This window comes from Eublepharis macularius, chromosome 6 (assembly GCF_028583425.1).
Source record: "Eublepharis macularius isolate TG4126 chromosome 6, MPM_Emac_v1.0, whole genome shotgun sequence".
NCBI lineage: Eukaryota > Metazoa > Chordata > Lepidosauria > Squamata > Eublepharidae > Eublepharis > Eublepharis macularius.
The window spans coordinates 21,771,834-21,790,925 of record NC_072795.1 but is presented as its reverse complement, the minus strand read 5'-3'; the positions used below and the strand labels follow the sequence as shown (position 1 = coordinate 21,790,925).

Genomic DNA, 19,092 nt, shown 5'->3' with positions numbered 1-19,092 from the left:
CTCCCCTCCTTAGTTCAATGGGCTTACTAAATGGGGAAAGGCAACCATGAAGGAACTAGAAAATATCTTTAAGGAGAAAGATGTCTCTCTGCTGATCAAGATAATCCACACTCTAGACAAGACTGAAGTGATGCTTGTTGGGAAGGCAGAGATCTTGAAAGACATTGTACTCCCCACTTGCGATGGAGTTTGTCTGACCCTTGCAGACTTGGTTAAGAGCCTGGGAGTTATACTGGATCCAGCTCTACTTCTAGAAAAACAAGTTAAGGCAGCAGCAAAAAATGCTTACTACAATCTCACTCTAGCCTGGAAGATGGCTTCTTACCTTGACATGGCCGACCTGGCCACCTGGATCCATGCTATGGTAACATCAAAACTAGACTATTGTAATGCACTATACATCAGTCTCTCATCTAAGTTAACCAGGAGGCTCCAATTGGTGCAAAATGCTGTGGCTCGACTGTTAGCAGGAGCGAGCAGGAGCATGAACATCACTCCCATCCTACAGTCACTCCATTGGCTACCTATCAGTTACCATGCTCAATTTACAGTATTGGTTATTACATACAAAGCTCTTCATGGCCTTGGCCCAGAATGCCTACGGGACCAGCTCCCTCCCTATGTCCCTCCACGGCAGCTTCACTCATCTGCAGGCACCAGCCTGCACAGGGGCAAAATCAACAGCAGCCCGTACACAGGCTTTCTCTGTGGTGGCCTGTCTGAGGAGGTCAAGAGAGCACCCACTCTCCTGGCTTTCTGCAAACGATGCAAAACTGAATTATTCAAAAAGATAGGAGGAAAGTATTGTAGGGAGGGGGTCTCAGATGCTTCACTAATGAGTTAGGGACCATAGACTTCACCACTATGTTGCTTGCATATTACTTGTTGCTTTGAATATGTACTCCTATATACTACCTGTGCTTCATCTTATCTAATGTCAGTCCTAGAACTGATTATATTCTGTTTCAGCAATTCTCCAACTTTGTATTGGATCCTGCCAATGCTATATCTTTGTAAAATCCTATGACACTGTTTATGGAAATGTCCTTGACAATGTTTGGAATTGTCCTTCATATTGTATGCTAATGTCCTGATACTGATTGTACTAATTTCACAGTCTCAGTGAGAAAGGCGGACTATAAATAAATAAAATAAATAAATAAATAAATAAATAAATAAAAGTGTTTCCCATTACTATATATGGATGTGAAAGTTGGAGAATGAAGAAAGCTGACAGGAAGAAAATTGGTTCATTTGAAATGTGTTGGAGGAGACTTTTATCCATACCATGGATGACTAAAAAGACAAATAACTAGGTTGTGATAAAATGAAGCCTGAATTCTCCCTTGAATCTAAAATGACTAAACTGAGTCTATCCTACTTTGGCCACCTCACGAGGAGACAAGACTAGCTGGAAAAGGCAATAATGCTAGGAAAAGTAGAAGGCAGTAGGAAAAGAGGAAGACCCAAAATGAGATGTCTGGACTCAATAGAGGAAGCCATGTCCTCCAGTTCGTAAGATCTGAGGAAGTCTGTTAATGATAGATGCTTTGGAGGTCTTTCGTCCATAGGGTGGTCATAAGTTGCCCCTCTAGTGAGTGCGTTCCATGGGCTTGCTCTGTAGTCAGGGCGCTTTTGAGCTTGCTGTCAGCAAAGAGGACTCCGGCGCGGCATCGTCTCTTCGGTAACGCGCCCGCTTTGGGGAGGGGACTGGGCTGCGCCGGCCCGTCTAAGAGGGGCGAAAGGGCCAGCCCTTCTTCCGCGGGCTCTGCCTCGCCGCGCCCACCTTCCTCCCGCCCGCTCCGCCGGCCGGGCTTCCCCCCCCCCTTCTCCCTCCCCCTTTTCCACAGTAGCTTCTAATCCAGACTGTGCGGTATTGTGGGCTGGTCCCAGATTCCCCATGTGGTCCCTGCATCATTGACATGGCGGAATCCCCCACCGAAGCCTTCTGGTAGTGATTCCAGCGAGCCGAAGCAGGCAAGGATTTACCGGACTGCTCGCTCCACTGCTGCCAGGGAGGATCAGGGAAAGCGCCGCTGTCCTGTGCGCCCCCGTTTCCAGCACAAGGTAAGCGGCTGCGCCCCATCCAGTCGTTGGATTCCTCCCCAGTTAAATCCCGAGGCAGGGAAACGCAGGGCACGAAATGCAATGCAATTGTTTTTCCTCCCCAACAATCTTTTGCTTCCCCCTCAAATGCCGAAAGGAAACCCGGCGCGTCTGGAAACGCAAAGGAAAGGGCTTGCCGGGTTTGGCGTTCGAGAAAGGCACCGGGATCGGTCCGGCTTGCGGAATCACGCTCGTTTTCCGCACCCGCCTCCCGTCTCCAGCCTTCCTTCTTCCGATCTGGATTCCTTTTGTTTCCACAAAGTGGAAACTCCCGGTGTGAACTTGGGGTTAAGAATGTGAGTCACGTTATTGACACCCCTATGGGGCAGGATCAGGAAAAACTGGGGGACGCGTCGATGGGATGAGAGGACTGCTGGGCAAGGGAGGGGGGAGAGGAAACTCTAAGAGCCGACCCAAAACTTTTTGTCGTGATTCTCTTATCTGAGATAAGTTCTCTCTCCCACTCTCCCCCACTATTTCATGCTCTTCACCTCCCGGATCTCTGTCTTTGGGTCGGTTCCGGATTCCCTTTTCTAAAAACGGGGGTGGCGTGTGTTTGGGAGGGTGAACTTGGGGAAACGCTCCTCTCCCCTCGCTTTGGATGGGGTGGGGTGCCGCCTTTTGGAAAAGTCTAAGGGACTTAAAAAGTCTCAGCCCGGCCGGTCTCCTTGGGAACTGTTGCAGAATGCAACCCCACAATGGGAAGTTTTGCTCCCGCATTTCGCGGGGTGGCTGAGCTGCCTCCCGGTTTTTGCTTGCGCTCAACGAGGGAGGAAAAGGGCTTGCTGGTGCCCGAGCTCATCTGCAAGGAATCCAGCCGGAGTGCAAACTCTGCAATGTTGGGAGGGGGGGGTGGCGGGAGGAGAAAGCGAGCCAGACACCATCAGCGCCTAGTAATCCAGCAGGCTCCTTGGCGCTGGCCTTTCTGCCCCGTGGCTTGGCCTTGCCTTGACATTTCCTTCCCTCCCCAGGCAGGCCCCGATCCCCGCCTTTGCAAAGCTACCTTGCAAGGCGAGGCTGCTTGCAAAAAATCCTCGGGGGGGGGGAAGAGGATGAGAATTTGGAGGGGAGGGATCACGCACCCCCTTTTCCTGCATTATATGGGGGGCAGCTGAGATGAGCGATGGGAAAGCATTGGCTGGGGCGGAAAGGGGGGGGGTGCGCTGCCCGGAGGCTTTGAAAAGCGGCACGTACAGTCTGGCCCTTTTTTCTGGTCGGCTGGCTGCTGTTGGGAAAGGATGTCATTCAGGTGAAAGGCAAACGCTGCCAGCAGCAGACTCCTCCCCGTCGCAGCAGCGCACAAGATCGCTGGAGGCTCCGAGAACTCTTTCCAAAATGTCTGGATCCAGGGGGCACGTTGGAGAAAGGCGAGCGAGGCGCAGACGCTCGCCCAGCCGCCCCGCAGCCCCTCCCTGAGCCGCTGACGCCACTGGCAGAGGCAGGCGGGCGGGGGGGAAAAATTCTGGAAACTTTGGATTTGCCTTGCCAGGCGCTCTTTTGCTCTCCTCCCCCCGCCTTGGAACAAAATGGCATATTACCAGGAGACGGAACGCGCTGCCTGCCTGGGTGATTCTCTCTTTTCAACTAAGCTGGCTAAAGCAAAACTCTTCTCCCCTCCAGCCGTGATTTTTTTTGCTTTTCTTTCTTTCTCCATTAAAAAAAACACCCCACTTAATTAAAAAATCATTTCAGAAGGTTTGGGGCTGTGCTGATGATGTGTCCTGTAATCTCAATCAAAGGCAGATTCATTCCACTCAGATAAGTCCAAAAGAAAATCGTTTTTTCCCCTGAAGGCAGAATTTTAATTGCTTTGTGTTCCCCACCCCCCCACCCCACCCCACCCCAGTTATCTGGTGGCATTTACTCAGTGGAGAATTTCCCTTTTGGAAGGAGGGAGGGGGGCTCTTGCATTGATGTGGAGGGCGTATGCCAAAGTGTCAAGAATGTGCTTCGTGAAACCACATATGCCGGAGAGGGAGGCATGGTCTGTATTAAAATGGATTGCTCTGGAGAGTAATTCCAAACGCACATTTCCTCTAATGCTGTTTATTAGAACCAACCAAAACATCATCCAAAAAAGCAACTGTACTCCCCCCGCCCCCCCCGCCAAGCTTTTGAGTTCTGCAGAATTTTTCATTGGATTGGATGTTCCAACAGAAAAAGGGTGGTGGGGAGAAAGAAGGCAAGTGGATCGAAATAACTCTCCGCTCCCACTCTTTTAAATGTGGGGAATATTTGCACTGAACATCCTGTCTAATGAAGTGTTCTGAACTCAGAGGTTTGCATCCTGTGCTCAGTGCTATTTTGGTCCAGATTAAAGTGATTACCCACCTTCTGTGTCTGGAGTTTTTCTGCAGACTGACGTGGCTACTTATAGGTTTTGTCTAGAAAGTAAGAAACCGGAGATTGGCACCATGATTACAAAGGATGAAGTGGCTTTCTGCCAGCTCTGCTGGGGCATCTTGCCGGGTGTTTTCTACTCTGACTAGCAGCAGCTCTCTAGGTTAAGATGGGAGCCCTGAAGGTTTTTTTTAAAGTAGCCCTGGTACTTGTTTCTCCTCCTAGCTGGAGAAGCCAGGAATGGAACCTGTGGCCTTCTGGCTGCCTTGGTAGTTCTTGTGTGGGCGGAAAAATGGTGTTATAAATTTTGTGAAATAAATAATACTGCACACAATATGTGCTCTGCTACTGAGCTATGGGTCTTGTCCATAAATGATTTCCCAATCCTGCTTTAATAGTGAATAGTTCTTGCTAATATCCAGTGTTTGCATTGTCTCTGCTCTGCGGTCGCACTCGGAGTAATTCTTGGTATGTTTCTGTTAGAATAATATTCTGGTTTTGCTATTCAGCTGCTTCTGCTGGTATACAGTGTGAAGGAGCTGAAGTTCTTCTGAGGACACCTGGAGGGGTGCTCGGCTGCCATTGCTGTTTCTCCCCATATTCATTTATGGATGGGCAGCCTTGAAGATCTGTGTGTTTGCAGTGATGGGGGCAGGCAGGGATTTATAGATGCTTGAATCCTGCTTAGAATTTCCATGGGTGCAAGTGGGGCAGCTTTCATTGACTCTCCCCTCCTGTGACAGACGTCGGATTCCCACCCAAGCTAGTTCTGGAAGTGCCCCATCCCTTCAGAGTAGCACTTCTAGGGGTGTCGCAAGAGGCAGGATTTGTAGAAATCACTCTCTCTCCTTGCACCCGTGGAAAATTTAGCTGTTGTTTGTTTTGGCATAAATGGCAAAATGACTGGACCGATCTTAATATTTACAAGCCAAAGTAATGTATGAAGTTGCCTTAGGCCATTGATCCATCTAGCTCAGCGTTTTCTACTCTGCATAACTGCATTTTCCAGGTTCTTAGAGAGAGGGGGGGGGGCGGTTCTTTCGCAGCACCTTCATACCTGGGACCTTTTAACTGTAGACTGATCCTGCTCCTCATGTTGACCCTTAATCTTCACTGAGGAGTTATCAGTTGTATGCATGGTTTTTCTATCTTGCCATTTTAGTGCCCTCTCCCTCAATATACTATGTTGATAAGAGGACTGCACTCCTGTCTTCTCCTCCCTTGTTATGTGCTCAGGTTCTGAGATAAACAGGCCAGGTGAGGCTTGTTTGTGGCCAGCTATATCTGGTTTTCTCTTTTGCTGATGCCCTTAAGCCTTTCTCGAATCCTTCATCACCATGAGGGAGCAGCCGAGACAGCATAGAAGACAGCAGAAGGCAGCTAGGTAAAGTGGTAACAGCCTATGTGCTTTTGTATCAAGAAGCAAGCGGAACTGGAACAACCCTGGCCTCTCACACAGGGGATGTGCCAGTGGTAGGTGGAAGCTGCAACTGAGTTACTTCCACTGTATTTTTATGTATTTTCAAATATTTACCCTTCGCCTCTGTGTACTTCTTTTGAGGGCCTGGATTTGCATTGTCCTTTGCAGTGTCTGATAGCACCGTTTTATATCCTGTAATCCTCCTTGAGTCCCAGTGAGAAAGGCAGACTATAAATAAAGTAAATGATAGGATCAGCATTTTCAGAATTGTGGGAAACCACGCACAAATGAGCATGAGACACATGGCTGCAATTTTCAAACAGCCCCTGTGATGTTGCTTGCATGCTGGAGTTGGGTGATGGTCTATTTGTGCTTTCGCATGTGTCAGTGCGGGCTTTAGCCCATCACAAAGCTTGTTATAGGATGAGTGGCTGCCTAGCAACACATTACTGTTCTAGGATATAGGCAGTGGGTAGTAGAAAGGGCATTTCCCATGCCTTCGGTGGTTCTCCAGTGGGTAGTCCTAAGCTCTGAGGGGGCTTGGCTGTTTCTTTAGGGGTAGACCTGGGCTCCAGCAGGGAAACTGGCTCTTGGTTGACCAGGGCTCTAGTGTGTACAGCTGGGCTACAAGGAGGACTGGGCTTCTATGATGAAACTGGCTCACCTCCCCTTACATGCCCTCTGGACTGATTCTGGTCTGTCTCATATGAATATGTTGTTATACAAATAGTGGCAAAGTGGGCATCCACATACATTAAAAATAGTTCTCAACTATACCCTTAGTTGTGACTTCAGATTGCCCCTGTATCAAGAAAAGAAATGTGCTCTGCTTATTCCACAAGTTCCCTCAAGAGAGAGTCTAATATTATGAGGCCATTTTATTAGAGCGACCTTCCTATAATCTGGTTGCACACCATGATTCTGTAGCGGTCCAATACAACTGCAGAATATGTTGCTTGGGGCAGAATTCAGCTTTTTAAGAACCTCACATTTCCTTATTTTAAAGAAAAAAATTATCCTTCATTCCTCTTGTTTGCAAAGACGTGCTTGCAAATGTGTGTTCAAAGCCTGGTAAAAACTCAGAAGTTGCTGAGAGACACTTCCTGTGGTCCAACATATAACTTCCTGCTCCACCCAAGGACTAATTGAAGCATCATAAATTCTGAATCGTCGCTTAATTTACATGACCAAAGCAGAATTCTTGTGGTCTTGGTTCCAAAAGTTATTTTGGCTTTATTTTTTAGTACAGCACACTTGCAACTCTGCCTGTAATCCATTGTGCTTCTGGATAAAAAATGGTGATGTCAGCGTTGTGATGGTTTGGGCATCACAAGAATTCACTTGGGTCCTCTTCGGATGCCTCACTCGGTGCGCCCCCTCATTCACAACTACAGTGGATGGCAGCATATGATGGTGGCATCAGACTGAAGAAGTGAACTGTGACTCACAAAAGCTCTTACCCTCCTACAAATTTTGTTAGTCTTAGAGGCACTGCTGGACTCCTGCTCTCTTCTATTGATATGTCAGCTGCAAGTCTATAGGATTCTGTTTCAGTGGGCTTTTGCTTTAGTTAGATGGAACAGTAGCTTAGGTTCTGGATTTTAGGAGCTGTGGTAGTTGGTGGGTCTGCTTTATAATTCCTTTTGTAGCCCTGGCCTGGATAGCCCAGGAGAGCCTGAGCTCAGAAGCTAAGCAAGGTTAACCTTGGTTAGTAATTGGATGGGAGACCTCCAACAAAGACCAGGGTTGCAGAGGCAGTCAATGGCAAACCACCTCTGTTAGGGTCTTGCCCTGAAAACCTCACCGGGGGGGGGGGGACGCATGCGTGCACTATATATAAATCAGCTATGACTTGAGGGCAGGGGTTTATTCATTTAGTGAACTTTAAGTGTTTTTATTTTTTTTTAAAAAAGCTGCCAGTACTTATATATAAGGTTGTACTGATCTCTACCAACTTAGCTCTCGGAACTTGGGAGAGCCCCCCCCCCCTGTAAAGGTGCAGGTACTCAGTACCAGTGAGTGCCACCACCACACAAAAAAAGCCGATATGTTTGTTCTCCCTCCCCCCGAACACTGGCTTTGAGAGCCCAAACAGGCATCTCAGTTTTATTTTCATCAACCCTGTGTGAGAGAATGATTGGCCTAATACCACTCATTTAGTTCTATATGAGAGTGGGTATTTGAACAGAGACTTCGGTGGTTCTAACCTGCCAATTCAAGCTCTTTGCTATTTGGCCCTCTGATATAAAATATTAATGGGACATACATGACTTTTTATTAAAAAAAAAAGATGGCTCGTGGCAGTGTCCACCAGGGCATTCAGACTGTGAGGTGTTTTTTTCCCCCTTCCATGCCGCCTCCTTAGGAGTGTCTGGGAAGGAAACAGTCTTGGACAGTGTGTTGTTCTCCAGCCATTCCCAAATGTTTGGCTCAGTTTTGCATTCTCCACCAGGAGACACATGAAGATGCTGGATTTGGGTCAACTTCATAACACAGGCCTATTATGGCAATGGTCATTGGTGGTGTCCAGAATTAACTAAGTATAATTCATCCAAATGTGTTGTGCAGCTTGGTTGAGGAACTTATGCCTCTAACATAGCTCATGTCTGGTCTGCCATGGAAACTGAATCACTTCCCTTTTTTAAAATAGGTGAGCTCATCTGCTGGGCTGAGGTCATTGCTGGGACAGTGATGAGACTTAAAAAAATACATATAGTTATCCAAACCCATACCTGAAATGCATGCCTGTATAGAGATTAAGTTGCCTGCATAACTCTCATTTGGGAAAATGACAGGGGGGAAGTGTCATTTGTGACATAATCGAAGAAAATCTTGTTCTCCAGCAAGCTGCTTCTCAAATTGTAGTTTAGAATCTGGGATGAGTCTTCATTTAGGAGTGCAAAGAAACTTGATGATCTTGCAGCCAAAGTGAGATCTACAGACAGAAATAAACTTTGATTATGCCTTTATTTAAAAAAACCAGCAATGAGGCATTGTTGCCATATCTGTATGGTTATTTTTACAATAAAAGTAACATGTACACCTTAAGTAATTTTCAAATGGCATATTTTGGAAAACTCTGGAGCTCAGTAAAATAGTGGTAATGACAAACTGTCTTCCCAAAAAGACACTGTGTTCTATTGCAAACAATTTTCTCTTGCAATGAGCAGTAGCATGTCAGTTAGTTTGGTGTAGTGGTTAAGAGCAGCAGGACTCTAATCTGGAGAGCCAGGTATGATTCTCCGCTCCTCCAATTGAAGCCAGCTGGGTGACCTTGGGTCAGTCACAGCTCTCTCAGTCCTACCCACCTTACAGGGTGATTGTCATGAGGATAATAACAACAGACTTTGTAAATTGCTCTGGGCATTAAGTTGTCCTGAAGGGTGGTATATAAATAGAATGTTGTTGTTGTTGTTAAGTGTTTTCTTAGGAGTACGTACTCACTCACAATCCCTGCAGGAAGGCAGTGATGCTTGACATAGCCTGCCAGAGAACTGTGTGTGATCACAGACTCCTTTGCAACTTGTTGGAGTTTCTTGGCAGGTGCTTGGGGGGACACAAGACATGAGTTGGCACAAAAGCAGGAAGGGACCTTTGGATTTGAAAGTTACAGCGGAATTAACTCATGCTCCTTTTTGAGACTGTTAACTGTGATCTTGAGCAAAGTTGGTCCCCCCCTAAATCAGTTGAATTCAATACAGTTAGAAGGCACAGCTAGATTGCTTGGAGAACAATCCCCAACAGGAGGACTCCTTATTGGGACTTACTGCCAGGAAAGCATTCTTAGGATGGCACTGTTAGAATATGCATTTTTTAGTATAGGCCATAATGTTTAGAATACTGAGAATATATGTGGTCACATCATGGTTTTTCAGTTTCTTACTTATTTATTTGCGTCTTGGTGTATTGAAGGTTTTCATATACTAGATTTGAACAATGAGCATATTAACTAGTCTGTGGCCATAGAGCCACTGCTTGGAGGGAAAATTCCATTAAACGTTTAGATATTGTAATAAAGGATTTAGATCTTTGAGGTAAGGTGGCAATAATATGCATCCACAAGCAACTCCTGCTTGAATTTAATAGGACTGCTGAGTAATTGTTTTGGGGGTTGCAGCCTGCTACCCAGGGCTTTTTTTGTGGGAAAAGAGGTGGTGGAACTCAGTGGGTTGCCCTTGGAGAAAATGGTCACATGGCTGGTGGCCCCGCCCCCTGATCTCCAGACAGAGGGGAGTTTAGATTGCCCTCCGCGCCGCTGAGCAGTGTGGAGGGCGATCTAAACTCCCCTCTGTCTGGAGATCAGGGGGCGGGGCCACCAGCCATGTGACCATTTTCAAGAGGTTCCGGAACTCCGTTCCCCCTGAAAAAAAGCCCTGCTGCTACCTATGATTTTCCCCCCATCTAAGAACTAAGTATATGTGTTTAAGAGACTGCAGCTGGTTTAGAAACATGAAATGCATTCTCTTTTTAATGGAAAAATGTATTCTACAGAAACATGAGGTACAGATTTCAAAACTAGAACTTAGTGGAAGTCTTATTTACTTTGTTGAAATGGCAGTTTCAATAAAATTGAAATGTGTTGAGTGCTAGTAGTTTCCTTCAGTTTTGAATAAACAGAGAAATGTGTCATTCTTACAGACAATTTAGAATTGTTTAGGATAGTAATATTGTTCCAGGAAGCTCTGGAGTTATAGGAGTTATTGTATGTGTACAACTACTTACATATGAAATAAAGAAATACCAGTTATAAACGTACTTTATTTGATGAATCCTCTTAACATAAGAAGTATGTATATATGGATATCAACACCGGCAACTTCCGTTAGGGCAGGTCATGTTTAAATAAGTGTTTTTTAATTGGATCAACACCACCTAAGTTATTGTGTGGTCCCTATTAAGCAATTCATTTTCTTAATCACAGTATGGAAAGATGTTCATGCATTGCAATGAATGTGCTTATTTTCTAGCTTTCCCCAATGCCATTTTGAAGGGAAACCGAATTGAAACCAGACATACCTTTTCCTCTTAATACAAATCTGTAGACATACATACAGTGTGAAGGAGGAACTAAGATACATGGTCTGCCTGCACAGAGATTGGGAGATCTAAATGGACAACCTCGAAGAATTTCCTGTTGCAATCGCTGGCAGTTCTATGGAGGTCTTAGCTGGCACCTGGAGAGATACAATCCCTCCTCAATGCAGGTGGCAGAGGGCAGGATGTATAACCACAGTCCCTTTTGATTTCCTGGGGAGTTCAGAGAAGTGAAATGACCCAGACTAGAGTGTCAATGAAGGAAGGTTCATGACAAATAATGGCTACTGTTCTTTTTAGAACCTACTTTGAGGTTGTGCTAGTAGCAAATAATGATTTTTGGCTTTTTAAAATATCTGCATGGTGTTGACTTGGTTAAGGAGTTCTAAGTGGCGCAGGGCCTCTTACACTCTGGTCAATGGGAGACAAAGGAGAACCATTTAGTGGCTCACTACAACCAGTTTGTAAGGCACTTTGAGGAGAGAATTACTTGTATCTGTTCCTTTTTGCCCTTTGTTCCGCTGCTGGTTTTGGGTGCTCCATCAGCTGTTGCTGGCTGTGTTCTTTGTGGATACTTTTCAGCTTCTGCAGACTAAAAATGTGAAATGGATCTGTACTCAACTACTGCCCTACTGGGCTCGTTAGGACTGTGACCGGGGGCACTGACTGGTTGCATAGAGGAGGCAATGCATACCGATAAATGCTTCTTTAAAGGAAGTCTAGTCATCTGAAAGGCAGCAGTAGCGACTTCTATTAAAAGGCCTTCACTGGATCCCTGTGTTTTGAATAACCACGAGCTTTGAGTTGGGCAGGGAAGGCAAGGTTCTTGAGTGTATGGAGGTGGCCCCGTTTTGAGTATTCCTGGGTGATTCTGATTGGACACTTTGATCTGGTAGGCTTTGGTTTTGAACCTAGATATCCTTGCCAGGAACTGTCTGTTTCTTGGTGGCTTGTGTACCATCAACCTTAATATCCTCCTGGGAACGCTCTTGCAGATCATCAGATTTTTTAACATGCTGTGTGTGGGGCTCTCTCTAAAGAGTCTTTGTAAACTAGGTTGGGTGCAGAACATGGTAGCTGCCTAGAGTATTAACTGGGAACTGAGTTTCTAATGATGTAATATGGTATCATTTAAACCAGCTTCCAATTATCTTCCAAGACCAGTTCAAAGCTGACACTTAAAACCTTAAATGGGTTTTGGACCCGGATACCTTAGAGGAAGGACTATGTCCTTCCATATAAAAATTACGAGCATGTTCAGTTCATCTGCAGAAGTCAACAACGTATAGTGTGTGAATATGTGGGTTAGGGCCTTCTCTTTGCTTAACTGTAGGAATCTAGTCAGGATGTGATTGTTTCAGCTGTGTTCCTTAGGCAGAGCTTAATTTGGTTCCCCCCCCCCCGCTTTAATCATAGAGTTGGAAGGGGCCTTACAGACCATCTAGTCCAAACCCTACCCAATGCAGGAACAGCCTAAAGCATCCCCTACAGGTAGTCATATCATGGCTTTTCTGTTGCTGTTTTATTTATTATTTTATATTTTCTTAGCGTATTATGTATTTTTTCTTAGTTTATTATCTTAGTATATGACTTTTCCCATTGTGGACTGCCTTGAGCATCTCCACATGGGGATCAAAGAAGATATTTTAGCGGATGTTAATAAAATGTTGATTTTAACTTGTTCTGAAGCCTCAGTTTTGCTGTGAATGCCAATACAGAGACAACTTGTACACAATTATTGAATCTATTTCTTCAGTACTAAAGACTACGTTTTTGAACAAAAGGCCCCACTAGATACGAATTTCTTCTTAGTAAACCCAACTGCAATGAAGAGAAGTAGTGTAGAAGCAGTACTGGATATATCCTGTCTGCACTGTTGTGGAAAAATCTTAATGCCTCTCCAGGCAGACCCTGTGTTTGTTTATTCAGAATCTCTCATGTTGTACTAAGGTAGAGCAATGTAGAATCCTTTCTAACAGTGTATCAAAAGCTGGCTTGTTTATGGCCAAGGTTTAGTGTCACTCTCTGATCTGTCCCTGGAGACCAAAGGTATGTGGGAAGAGGGAAGCTTTTCTAACAACAAAGGGGAAATAGGATCCGATAGATATACAATGATAACAGGCCATCTACAGGCAGGAATGTTTGTCTATTTGAAAATGGATAAAACCCTTTCAACATTTCCCTATCCCCCAATAGAGGCTTTAAAAACACACACACACACACACACACACACAGTGCTCTCCGTGCTGATGTGCAGGAGCTTTCAAAATAATAAATTCTTCAGGGAACCTCATAGCCAGAAAGATTAAATGAATGCATTTGTTCTGGAATTTGTATGTCTCTTAGGAGGAAACAACGAAAGCTGTAATTGAAAGTACATCTCCTTGGAACAGCACAGTGGGACTCTGTTTCAAGTAATGGGCATATTCTGCAATCTGAATTGCATGACCTGCCCAAATGAAGGAAAGGTGCTCAGTGGGTCTAGAGAAATGGCTTTCAAACTGTGTTTTGGGGGACTTGGGGGTTCCCATGTATCAGATTATTTAATGAGACCAGTAATGGCAGACATAATCTCTGCCCCCTGACTTTCATTTCTACAGTTTTCTTTTGCAATCCAGATTGTTCATGGATAAGTTTGGGCAAATCCCAAGGAGTATTTGGATGGGAAGGGACATGCTAGCCCACTATGAATTGACCATGTTTCCTGATTTACAACTCATTTACGAATCTCCTGCAGGCATTCCTTGTGGGATGCTCTGGACTTCCTTGGCTAAAGACTCCATTGAGGAAAGGGTTCCTTGGAGGCAGGTGGCTTAAGTGACTGGTCTGTGGATCAGGGCTTTCTGGGAAGCGTGTTAAATTGAATTCTCTGGGGTGCACTTAAGTTACTGCACTTGGAGAAAAATAAAGCCAGGGTTGATCTAGGGGAGGGTTTCTGCAGATGGAAAGGCGTGACGTTTGGCTGATTCCCCCTTTCTGCTGCAGACCTCTAAATTTCTGTGTTGTTCCTATCCCCCAGGAGCAGCATTTCTAGGGTGGATTTTGGGCTCAAGTGGGTGAGATGAAGAAACCGCACTTTGCAGATGGAAATCCCTTCTACCTGCAGGAATTTCCTCTGGATTTGAGCCCTGCTGTAGGATCAAGATCAGGTTGTCAGTGAGAAGTTTGGAAGAGTCAGTATGGTGTGATTTTAGGAGTGTCAGACAAAAGATCTGAGAGACCCAGGTTTGAATATCCACTCTGCCATGGAAGCTCTCTGGGTGTCTTTGGGCCCAGTCATACACTCTTACCTCAGTCTACCTCTGGGTGTCAATTATGATAAAATGGAGAAGAGATAATGATGTTTTAAGCCACTGGGGAGAAAAGATAGTTCTAAATACCTTAAATAATGTGAGAAGTACTGTGAAAATGTCTGTCTTGCACTCAGGTCCTTGATCTGCCAGAATGGATTGCTGGTATGTATATTGCGGTAAATCTTTAAAAGCTTTTTTAGTGATGGTCTAAATGAATGGTGGTTTTACCAGTTGGGTTAAATTGATACTAAGACATAAACTGGTTTTTAAAAAACGATGCAATGATTATATAAAGTGGCAGTGGAGGTAATTCTATGTTTCTGCCAGTATGCTAAATGTAGCGCTTGTTTGCTATTAGACTTTGCTTCCAGAGCACATGGATCTTGGCATGTGTGAGTGCCTTGCTTCTGCCACTTTGGCATGGATTTTTACGATTCTTGAGCTGCCTTGACTGTTTGGCTTTATGAGAGTAGGAAAGAGATGTTTTAAATAAATAAAATGGGGGGAGTATGAACAAAAGTAGGTGCCAGGTGGTATTTGTCGCCTTTGCTCAGAGAAACTGCAGAGTTAAGCAGAAAAGTTTACTTGTGACTTCTTGGGTCAGAGCAGAGTTCTGACTGGCTGAATCCTATTTCTAAGGAACTGATCTTTGGTGGTTCTGTGGAATTCAGAGGGACTCTGTATGGGATGATGATGTTGTTAATAATAATAATAATGGCCGTCGTCACACGGGCTTCTATTTAGCACGAAAATGGCGCAATTTCCCGGCAAACACCCACCTTATTCCAACACTGATGCGATTTTCTCTCTTCCGCTTTGTGCTTGATAGTCGCGATATTTTGCGCCTCAGTGTGAATGCCTCACATCGATGTTTTTCGCCACGCCAGAGGCCCACCCTTTTTTTCTCTCCTCAGTCCCAGAATCCATTTCTCCCACGACTCCCCCCTTTTTTTTGTAATAATGTCCTTATATCGCTATAACGACATCACACAATGAAAGTTTTCTGCTGAAGAAAACAAGTAAAAATGACTGAATTGCCATTAGAGAAATTTTTATTTTAACCTCAAACCACACCTCGCTAAAAATGGCCGTGTTCAGTCATTTTCCGTTTTTTAAAAAAAATTATGATGTTATAGCGATATAATGCCTTTATATTTTTTGTGCGGGAAAATTTTAAACTCCACAACCGTTCTATCCGACTTCCGCTTTCAGTTTTGCGTTACCGAGAGGATCTTAGGCGCGGAAGACTGCGGCCTCATCCAGCTGACAACAACTTCAGTTGTGCACACGGATTTCAGATTATTCAGGAAACAGCAGTAGATTAGGAAGCTAATGTTATTCCGTTGTAGCAGAATTAAACGCCAATTTTTTTTTTTAAAGTGGGGGAGGAGCTGCTTCTGCGCCCATTAGAGAGAACGGAACAGAGCGCTTAGGTGTGGACAGCTGGGAGCGCGAAGGAACGCGAGGTGACCCAAAGAAACATTACAGTGCCGATATCAGCGATGACGCTATATGCTGTAAATTTAACAGAACAGATGCCCGTGTGACGACGGCCAATAATAATAATAATACAATAACATACTCATGCAGATGGTTATGGTCTTCAATGAAGGACCATCCTTTCAAAGTAGATTGTATTATTATTATTATCAGTGCTTAGTGTGTTATGTAGCACTGTCAGCGTTCCAGGCACTTACAACTATGCAAGATGCTGCTGGCATGAGTCCATAGCATGGCAGAGATGATATTTGAATGAGGTTCTTTTGGGATCACTCTTTTGTTTTCTTAGCTGCTGTATTGTCCTAGCCATCAGGTAATATTGCTGTGCAGGTCAACTCTAGAACCTATGCTCTGTAGAACCTGCAAAGGGTTCAAATGAGATCTTGGCGTTGGCCAAGCTACAGTTCCACCATGTGAATGGAGAGTGCATTAAAACATAACAACTCTGCTCTGTAGGTGCTTTATTGCAGGGGAAATTGTCAGAGTGGGTGTTCTGTCTGGGCAGTTTGCCCACTATAGGAGTCTCTTCAGTTTCGAAATCTCTTGTAGTAGATCTTTGCAAGAAGGCAAGTTGCAAATCAGTAGCAGTCTGTAGTCCTTTTCAAGGATACTGCATGAGATGCCCTCATGTTCTGCTTTGAGGTCACAGAGGAAGTATGAACAGTGTAGACAATGGAGAGTCGGTTTGGTGTAATTGCTAAGAGTGGCGGGACTCTAATCTGGAGAGCTGGGTTTGATTCCCCACTCCTGCTCTTGAAGCCAGCTGGGTGACCTTGGGTCAGTCACAGCTTCTCGGAGCTCTCTCAGCCCCACCCACCTCACAGGGTGATTGTCTTGAGGATAATAATAACACACTTTGTAAACTGCTCTGAGTGGGCGTTAAGTTGTCCTGAAGGGTAGTATATAAATGGAATGTTATTATTGATATTCAGTGACTTTTTAAAATGGTAGGATATTGTACTCTGCCTGAACCATAATATGCAGCCTTTTCTTTCACAGTCATTTGTATGATTCTGCACTTGCAGCAGAACAAACGTAGAGGGATTTAATCCTGAGAATAATAGGGTGACCACAAGTTTCTCACTTGCCAGTTTCCACTGAGTCATCTATAGAGTTCAGGAGGGGGACTGCTTGCTAATGAGTGTCATGCATTGGCAGGGCGACTAGGAAACTTGTTTTTAAAGCCTGCCGTTTCTGCAGGAGCTCACATTACATTTTGTAGTTTTGGAAAGTGTTATCTGTGAACATATTAAGAGTTCTGCAGCAAGAAAGATATGAAATGGCTTTTCTTTGGGCGAGGGAAAAAACATACAGAACTTCCAGTGTTACAAGGCACTTCATGGCTATACCTTGTTATTGTTACAGCAAACCTGTGAGGTAAGCCATATTGGTGTGTCTGTATGTGTGTAGGTGTGCTGCCTCAGCTGCCTTTGTGAAACCTTTTCAGTTCTCTCTCTCAGATTTATTGGAGCTGACTGTGTCACTGCCTTTCTGTGGTTCCATCTTAGCTGCAAATGGTGGATTGGGTTTTTAAAAAAAGATTTGGGAGTTTACTTATTCTGCAAGAAAGCCATGTCACAAACGTCTTACAGGCCTGCCTGGGTAATGAAATGTCAGAATTCTTTCATTTTAAAATACTGACGCTGCTTTTCTCTCATACACTCAAAAGACATTCTTCATAATATGCTCCTTAATAGCACTTACCTGCTTTCCTGAAAATGAAAAAATGAGGAGGGACAGCTTTTGACCACCACAGAGGCTATATGGGCGATGGGACCCATGTGAACAAAAGCCATGTGAGATGGGGGCTGTAACAGGGAGAAGAATTGGCCAAAGTTGAGCAGAAAAGCTGCTGGTTTCCATGTACTTTTCCACAGTTCCATTCAGGGCTTGAGAAGGTCTCTTTGGTCACCGTATTTTACATACTTGGGAGGGGGGAGAGAGATTATGGCTGAAAAAAGGTTAGCTTGATGAAGGCCTCTCTTGTGACATTGCTACTGGTTCATAGTTTAATTTCTGAGCTACTGTGCTAAACTTAACTTTTGCTTTGGTAGGCCCTTTGTCCATTAAAGGTTGTTTTAACTATTATAATTCACAATTTTAAGTTGGTTCTTTTCCTGCTCGTTAGAGAGCTGTTGTTATTAAGTGTTAGGCTAGGACTGGAAAGATTTCTGTTCCAGGTCCCTACTCTGCCATGAAAGTTGCTGGGTGTTGTTTATGCCTGTCACTCTCTGTTAGCCTAACGTACCTCACAAGGTTGTTATGAAGATAAAATGAAGGAGGGGAAAGCAATGTATACCGCCATGAGCTCCTTGGAGGGAAGGGTGGGATAAAATGTAGCTAGAATTAGCACTTGAGGTTGGTTTACATTAATATAGTCCTATAAAAGCACCTGGAGATTCGTTTCCTTTCCTTTTTTGTAAACATCCAATGGCCTATAATGTAAAAAGTGATAGTAGGTTGCCAGACACTATAATTATTATAGTGAGATAACAACAACAACAACAACATTCGATGTATATACCACCCTTCAGGACACTCAGAGCAGTTTACAAAGTATGTTATTATTATCCTCACCAATCACCCTGTGAGTGGGAGGGGCTGAGAGAGCTCCAAAGAGGTGTGACTGACCCAAGGACACCCAGCTGGCTTCAAGTGGAGGAGTGGGGAATCAAACCTAGCTCTCCAGATTAGAGTCTTGCCACTCTTAACCACTACAGCAAACTGGCTCTCTAGATTCCTAGAGAGTATTTCAAGTATAGACTATATGGACTATAGCCTGGAATTGTATAGTTAAAGATCCGCATATCATAATACATTCTCAGTGGCTTGAATTCTTGAGTACCTAAGATTGTCTTCCAATGTATTCTCCAACCTGGGACTTATTAGCTGTCCAAGGGGCCTTCCTTGTAGAATTAATGTTAACTGAAGTTGGGGTGGCTAAGACTTGAAGGAAGGCCTTTTCCACTGTGGCACCCACCTTTGGAATGCCCTTCCCCTGCCAAGCAGGGAGAGACTCCATCCCTGAGAGCCCCCCAATCTGGTTTAAATAAACACCTTTTGTAGAGACTGTCCATCTAGACTGAGAGGCTGCTATCCAATAGAGGGTTGTATTTCTTGTTGGCTATTCTGGGGAAAGGTGGCTTCCCTGTTATACATTATTCTCAAATCTTCTGATTTTTATATCTTCAAATTGATCCACCCTTGAAGATCAGATGTGGTTGAAAGATGGTTAAAGAAATTTTTTAAATAAATTAAAGGTGTGTGAGACATTCCTCTAAATGGAATAAACTTGGGGCAGACAATACATGGTAAACAGGTCTTGTCTATATAGACAGGTCTTGTCTACACACTCTCCCTATCTTTCACTACTGGGCCTCAGGCCTCACTCAAGATTCT

The 19,092-nt window shown here is 44.5% G+C and overlaps 1 protein-coding gene across 1 annotated transcript in view; it reads left to right on the top strand.

Moving 5' to 3' along the window:
- Positions 1–1,971: 1,971 nt before the first annotated feature.
- Positions 1,972–19,092, top strand: part of FNDC3B (fibronectin type III domain containing 3B) — a 360,494-nt gene continuing 343,373 nt past the window's right edge. The window contains exon 1 of the mRNA XM_054983393.1: positions 1,972–2,067. The gene's annotated coding sequence lies outside the window, so the exon portion shown is untranslated. The remainder of the gene's footprint in view (positions 2,068–19,092) is intronic.